This window comes from Mustela putorius, unplaced genomic scaffold (genome assembly GCF_011764305.1).
Source record: "Mustela putorius furo isolate JIRA1106 unplaced genomic scaffold, ASM1176430v1.1 tig00003867_pilon_pilon_pilon, whole genome shotgun sequence".
In the NCBI taxonomy this organism is placed as follows: Eukaryota; Metazoa; Chordata; class Mammalia; order Carnivora; family Mustelidae; genus Mustela; species Mustela putorius.
In genome coordinates, this window is record NW_025422019.1 from 19,706,474 (window position 1) to 19,714,603 (window position 8,130).

Genomic DNA, 8,130 nt, shown 5'->3' on the forward strand with positions numbered 1-8,130 from the left:
GACTTTCAGAGACTGGAAGCTATGCCTGGGCTAACATTTGCAATAGTGGGTTTGACTTGGGATGTTCATTCTAACAAACACCAATTTAATTAAGTGACATATTCCTGGATGTTTAAAAGAGCTAATTTCCTTGGAAATGATTTTTTAAACATTCATTATAGATTTTTTTTTTTTTTTGCTCTGTGCACTTTAGAAAAAGGTATATTATTTATAAAAGTTGGGATTGTTGAACTATTAGACGATGCCAGGAGAAAAAAACCTTCACAAAGTGCCTTCTCCAACTACTCCTTACAGATGTAGTCTTAAAATAATTACTTGACATATTTATACGTGAATCTTTGGTTTAATATCTTACCTAATTGTCCAACAAACTAATTCAATGTTGTTTGCGATGCATTAAATGAACAAAAGAGAAACTGGGTAATAGAGAATGCAAGAGAGCCTAGTGGCCCATGAAATCACTGGATTTGCAAAGTGATTTTCTTTTCAGTGCTGTGCCCTATCTGAGAAAAAAATCTGTTGGCAAAGCACTTTAGTAGCAACCAATGGATTAGAATATAGAGACATTAGGCATGCCACACGGGGTCAAACCAATGGTCCATCCAGGATAACCTATTAGAGAAGCAACATGAGATGTTTTTTGGAGATCAAGACTGTCTGATGTGGTATCAGTTTATAATGACAAAAGCATTTAATATATCTTCCTAAAATCTCTTAGTGAACTGACTTGTAACTATAATCAACCATTTTATACAAATTCTTGGGTTTTTTTTTCAGCAGCTCTCAGTCTTTATGTAACAAGCTCCAGAGTTGTAATGTCTAATATGTGAAAAGTAACACTCTCCTTTTCTTGCTTGTAGATTACCAGATATTTCCAATGTTTCCTAAAACTGGCAGTCTTACTGATATTTCAATCCATTTCCATCTCACTTTGTTGTATAGCAGTTCTCTGTGTGTGGTTCCTAGAGCAGCAGTATGAGCTGGGAAATTGTTAGAAATGCAGAGTCTCAGGCCCCACCCTGGACCTACTGAATCAGAAAATCTCTATTTTCAAAAGCCTTCTCTATGATCACAAGGTATACTCATGACTGAGAACTATTGCAATACTACAGCACGTTTATCTACATATCCTCTGGCAAGAACATACCTTTGTATTTACTTTCTAGTTTGATGGTTGCTTATCTCGGTAACTATGGATTCTAATTCAGTGGGAAACAAAAACAGAATTTTATATACTGAAATACAAAATGGAAATGAAGAAGGAGAAAATATTGGTAGCAAAATCAACAATTATAAATAGCAGTTTGAGGTCATTTATTTCAGGGACAGGCAATATATATACCTTAAAACCCAACAAGCCTTGCATTTTATTTTATTTTTATTTTTATTTTTTTAAGATTTATTGATTTGAGAGAAAGAAAACAGGGGGAGGGGAAGAGAGAGAGAGAGCATGAGAGAGAAAATCTCCATCAGATGCCTTGCTGAGTGCAGAGCCTGATGCTGGGCTCCATTCCAGGACCTTGAGATCATGATCTGAGCCAAAATCCGGTGTCAGAGGCATAAACGACTGAGCCACCCAGGTGCCCCAGCATTCCATTTTAAAAACGTAACCCCAGAACCATTCTGTTATATGCCTGAAATTAATATAAATGCTACATATTAATTAGTAATTAATTAATTGCCCCACGTTGGGCTCCACGCTGGGCATGGAGCCTGCTTAAGATTCTCTCTTTTCCTCTCTGCTCCACTTGCCCCCAACTCATGCATGCGGTCTCTTTAAAAAAAAAAAAAAAAAGTATTGAAAGCAGGCATACTTGCCTTGTTCCTGACCTTAGAGAAAGAGAAAGTTTTTAGTCTTTCGTCGTTGAATTTTTGTTCACTGTGCATTTTTCATATATAGCTTTATTATACTGAGGTAATTTCCTCATACTCCTAGTTCTTTTCAGTATTTTTATCATGAAAGGATGTTGAATTTCAACAAAAGCTTTTTCTGCATCAAATGAGATGATCATGTGGTTTTTGTCCCTCATTCTGTTAATGTAATATATTACATTGATGTTTATATGTTGAACCATCCTTGCCTTCAGGAAAAATTCCATTTGTAAAATTATATTGATAAACTGCTGAATTGAGTTTGCTAGTATTTCACTGAGAATTTTTGCATAAATGTTCATGAAAGATACTGGTCTGTAGTTTTCCTTTCTTATAGTGTTTTTGTCTGACTTTGGTATCAGGTCAGTACTGATCTCCTAGAATGAATTAACTTGTGTTTCCTCCTCCCATTTTTTTGGAAAAGTTTGTGAAGGCTTGGTATTAGTTCTTTAATTGTTTGATAGAATTCACCAGCAAAACCAATGGGAGTAGGGCTTTTCTTTATTGGGAGGTTTTTAATTACTGATTCAATCTTGATGCAATCCCCTTAAGTTATAAGTCTTATTAAGATTTTCTACTTACTCATGATTTTGTATTGGTAGGTATAAGGTTTATAGTAATTTGTTTATTTCATCTAGGCTATCCAATTTTTTGGTGCACAATCATTCATAGTACTCTTATAATCCTTTTTTATTACTATACAATCAATAGTAATGTCCCCACTTTCATTTCTGATGTTAGTAATTTCAATATTCTTTTTTTCTTAATTCATCTAGTTATTGTTTGTCAGTTTTGTTGATCTCTTTGAAGAACTAACTTTTGGTTTCATTTTCTCTATTGTTTTTCTTTTCTCTATTTTATTTATCTCTGATCTAATCTTTATTATTTCTTTCTGTTAGTTTTGGGTTTAGTTTTTTTTTTTTTTCTAGTTCATTAAGTTGTAAAGTTAGGTTGTCTTTGTTTCTTAATTTAAGGATTTATAGATGTATATTTTCCCTTTAGCTCCACTTTGGCTACAAAGTTTAAGTTTTGGTATGTGTCATTTTCATTTTCATTTATTTGCAACTATTTTCTGATTTTCTTTGTGATTTCTTCTTTGATTCACTGGTTGTTTAAAGATATATTGTAATTTCTACAACTTTGTGAAAATTCCATTTTTTTAAAGATTAATTTATTTATTTGGCAGACAGAGATCACAAGTAGGCAGAGAGGCAGGTAGAGAGAGAGAGGAGGAAGCAGACTCTCTGCTAAGCAGAGAACCCAATGCGGGGCTCAATCGCAGCACCCTGAGATAATGACCTGAGCTAAAGGCAGAGGCTTTATCCCACTGAGCCACCCAGGCGCCCCTGAAAATTTCATTTTTCTTCTGTTATTTATTTCAAACTTCATTATGTTGTGGTCAAAGAAGATCCCCTTTATGATATCATCTTTTAAAATCTACCAAGACTTAATTTGTGACCTAATATATAGTCTATCCCAGTGTACTTGAGAAAAATGTGTATGTTGTGGTTGGTAGGTAGAATATCTTCTACATGTTTGTTAGATCTAGTTGGTCTACCATGTTGTTAAGTCCTCTATATCCATACTTGTCTTTTGTCTGGTTTTTCTACCCATTATTGTGAGTGAGGTTTTATTGTAGAAACAACTATTTCTCACTTTAGTTTTTCTAATTTTTGCTTCATATGTGCTGGTGGTCTGTCATTAGTATATAAATGCTTATAATTATTATACCTTCTTGCTGTATTGACCCTTTTATTAATATATAATGTACCTTTTTGTCCCCTATAATCTTTTTTTCACTTGAAGTCTACTTTGTCTACTATTAGGATAGCTACCTCTACCTTCTTTTTGTACCTATTTTCATGAAATATCTTTCCCATCATTTTACTTTTCAATCTATGTGTGTCTTTGGGTCTCAAGTGAGTCTTTTGTATACAGCATACAGTTGGACTGTGTGTCTGTTCATTATTTTTTTTAAAGATTTATTCATTTACTTTTGAGATAAAGAGAGTGCAGGTGGCAGGGGAGAGACAGAGGGAGAGAATCCTCAAGCAGATTCCCTGCTGAACACAGAGCCGGATGTGAGGCCTGACACAGTGCTTGATCTCATGAGGTCATGATGTAAGACGAAAGCAAGAGTCAGAGGCTTAACCAATTGAGCCAGCCAGGCACCCCTGTTTGGGTTTTTTGTTTGTTTGTTTGTTTATTCTGTTTTTTAAGGTTTTATTTATTTATTTGTCAGAGAGAGAGATTGAGAGCACAAGCAGGGGGAGTGACAGGCAGAGGGAGAAGCAGGATCCCTGCTGAGCAAGGATACTACTAGGTGGGACTGGATCCTGGGACCCTGGAATCACGACCTGAGCCAAAGGGAGATGCTTAACTGACTGAGCCACCCAGGTGTTCCTGTTTGTTTGTTTTTTAATTTAAGAATAGTTGAAATACAATGTTCCATTAGTTTCAGATACACGGTTTAGTGATTTGACAAGTTTATACATTATGCTATGTTTACCACAAGTACAGCTACCATCTGCCCCATAATACTGCTATTACAATATCATTGACTGTATTCCTTATGCTCTGCATTTTATCCCCATGACTCACTCATTACATAACTGGAGGCCTATATCTCCTTTTCCCTTTACCCATTTAGTCCAATTTTCTACTCCCTTTCTTTTTAGCAACTATCAGTTTTGTTCTGTGTATTTTTTTTTTTAAGATTTCATATATAAATGGACTATGTGTTTTTAAGCCATCTATCAATTTCTGTATTTTGGTTGATGAGCTTAATCTATTTATATTTAAAGTAATTACTGATAAGGAGGGATTTAATTCTTTTGTTTTCTATACATCTAATAGTTTTTTTTGTCTCTCATTTCCTACATTACTGTTTCTTTCGTGTTGATTTTTTTATAGTGAAATGTTTCAGTTCCTTTCTCAATTTCTTTTTTGTATCTTCTATAGCTATTTGTTTTGTGGTTACTTCCTTTAGTTCTTTGTGGGGATTACATTTAAAGTCTTAAAGTTATAACACTATAATTTGCATTTATACCAGGTTAACTTCAATAACATACAAAAACTCTGTTCCTTTCCAGCTCTGTTCCTACTTTTTTTTTTATTGTTGATGTCCCCAAAACTACATTTTTGTATGTTGTGTACCCACAAACTAATAATTCTTTTTAGTTGCATATATCTTTTAAATTACATAGAAAATAAAATTGGAGTTACAAACTAAAATTATAGTAATACCAGCTTTAGACTAATTATTGTTTTTTTAATGTATTAGTCTTTTAAATCCTACAGAAAACAGAAAACTCCAGCTTTAAACTAATGTTACAATAACACTAATTTTTATAATTGCTCATGTATTTACCTTTGCTGGAACCTATTTCCCCATATGGCTTTGAGTTACTATCAAATGTCCTTTAATTTTACCCTGCAGGACTGCCTTGAGCATTTTTTGTGAGGCAGGTCTAATGGTAATGAGCCCCCTCAACTTTTGTATCTAGGGTGTTTTGATTTCTCCCTCACTATTGAAGGAGAGTTTCACTGGATATAGGATTCTCAGTTGACAGCTTTTTTATTCCTCTTAGCACTTTGATTTATTGGCCCACTGACTTCTGGCCTCCAAAGGTTCTAATAAGAAATCTGCTTAAAATATTACTGAGAAGTCCTTGTATGTGATGATTTGTTCCTTTCTTCCTTCTTCTTCTTTAAGATTTTATTTATTTGATAGAGACACAGTGAGAGAGGGAACACAAGCAGGGGGAGTGGGAGAGGAAGAAGCAGGCTTTCTGCCAAGTAGGGAGTCCAGTGCAGGGCTTGATCCCAGGACCCTGAGATCATGACCTGAGCTGAAGGCTCCACTTCCTTCTCCTCCTTCTCCTCGTTCTCCTCCTTCTCCTCCTTCTTCTTCTTCTTTCAGATTTTATTTATTTATTTGACAGAGAGAGAGAGATCTCAAGTAGAGAGAGGGGCAGGCAGAGAGAGAGGGGGAAACAGGCTCCCCACTCAGCAGAGAGCCCAATGCAGGGCTTGATCCCAGGCCCCTGAGACCATGATCTGAGCTGAAGGCAGAGGCTTAGCCCACTGAGCCACCCAGGTGCCCCATCTTCCTTCTTTTAAGATTTACTTTTAGTCATTCAAAAGTCTGATTATAATGTGTCTCTGTATGAATCTCTTTGAGTTCATATAACTTGGAGTTTGTTGAGCTTCTTGGGTGTTTATGTTCATACTTTTATCACATTTGGGAAGTTTTTAGCCATTATTTCTTCAAGTATTCTTCCTGCCCATTTCTCTGTTTCTTCTCTTCTGGAATTCCCACATATATTATTGTGTTTGGTGCTGCCTCACAGTCCCTTAGTCCATGTTCACTTAAACCTTTTTTCTCTCTGTTCCTCAGACTCGGTGATTTCGATTGTCCCATCTCCAAGTTCATTAATTCTTTCTTCTTCCTGCTCACATATGCCCTTGAGTCCCTTTAGTAAATTTTAAAAAAATTTTCAGTTATTATGTTTTTCAGTTCTGGAATTTTTTAGTTTTCTTTTAGATTTTCTCTTTATTGATATTTCCATTTTGTTATGAATTGATTTTTTTAAACTTTCTCCACATCTTCCTTTAGTTTTTTTTTTTTTTAAAGACAGTTTTTAAAAAGTTTTTGCCTAGTATATCTTCCATGAGGTCTTTTTTAGGGATAGTTTCTATTTTTTTCCATTAAATGGTCATATTTTCCTGTTTCTTTGTATGTTTTGTGATTTGTGATTGTTGATGTTGTTGAAAGCTGGTCTTTTGAATCTAATCATGTGGTAATGCTGAACATAAAATACTACCCTTCCAGAATTTGTTGGGCTTTGTTGTTGTTATTGTTTTTGTTTTTCTGATTGACGTAGGCTTTCTCTGTACTGAGGATCAAGCTGTGGTATAAATTTAAGGTCTTTCCTGAGACTTTCCCTGGACATGTGTGGTCATTTTCTCATCTGAGTATATTAAGTTGCTTTTGAATATCCTAGTTTTTAATGTTTGTTTCCCAAAGGTGAAAATTAAAAGAAAAATGAAGGAGAAGAAGACATTAGCCCTCTAAATGTCCTGAAAGTCACTTCCACGGGAGGCAAAGGGGTTTACAACAATGAGGTACTTTAAAAAACAATGGGTGCCCAGTTCTTTGCCTATACTTCTGTGATTTGAACAAGCAATCAGTGATCAGAGCACTAATTCTTAATAGTTGGAGAACAGGGTCCTTTTTTTCTACCCTGGATCCTACCACTTGTGTACAAACTGTTCCAAGAATGCTGTGCACTGCTGCCTTCCACATGGCTGTGGGTGGGGACAGGTAGGTGCTCCTATACAAAGAGCTAAAATTGATAATCAACAGCTATTTATGATCCAAGCATTTCCCCGGAGATTTAAGCCTTCAATAGATTCCAGAGTTCCAAAACAGTTATATCAGACAGATTCTGCCAGTACAATTGCTGTCTAGGTGACAGATCGTATAGGTGGTGTCTAGAGAGATGCGTCCTACTCTGCTATCCTCCTGTCCATTAGCTTTAAACATGTTAAACTGAGACATAGGCCAAGGCACAGGACAACATGTTCCAGTTTAAGAAGCCAATGATTTGGGGTCAAATTTCACAATAACTGGGTGCCTGGATGGCTCAGTCAGTTAAGTGTCTACCTTCAGCTTGTGTTATCATCCCAGGGTCCTAGTATTGAGCTCTGCTTTGGGATACCTCCTTAGTGGGGACCTGCTTCTCCCTTCCTTCTGCTGCTCCCACTGCTTGTATTCTCTCACTCTCTCTGTCAAATAAATAAATAAAATCTTTAAAAAAAGAAAAAATTCACAATAACATTATATGTTTGATCATCATGGTGGCAATTTTTTTGAGAGAGAGAGTTGGGGAGGGGCAGAGGGAGAGAATCTCAAGCAGACTCCACAGTGAGTGTGGAGCTGGTTGTGGGGCTTCATTTAATGACTCTGAGATCATGACCTGAGCCAAAATCAAGAGTTGGACACTTAACTGATGGAGCTACCCAGGTTCCCCCATGGTGGCAATTTTTTAAGTATGAAAACTTACTTTTAAAAAAAAATTTTTTTTATAAACATATATTTTTATCCCCAGGGGTACAGGTCTGTGAATCGCCAGGTTTACACACTTCACAGCAGTCACCATAGCACATACCCTCCCCAATGTCCATAAGCCCACCCCCTTCTCCCAACCCTCCTTCCCCCAGCAACCCTCAGTTTGTTTTGTGAGATTAAGAGTC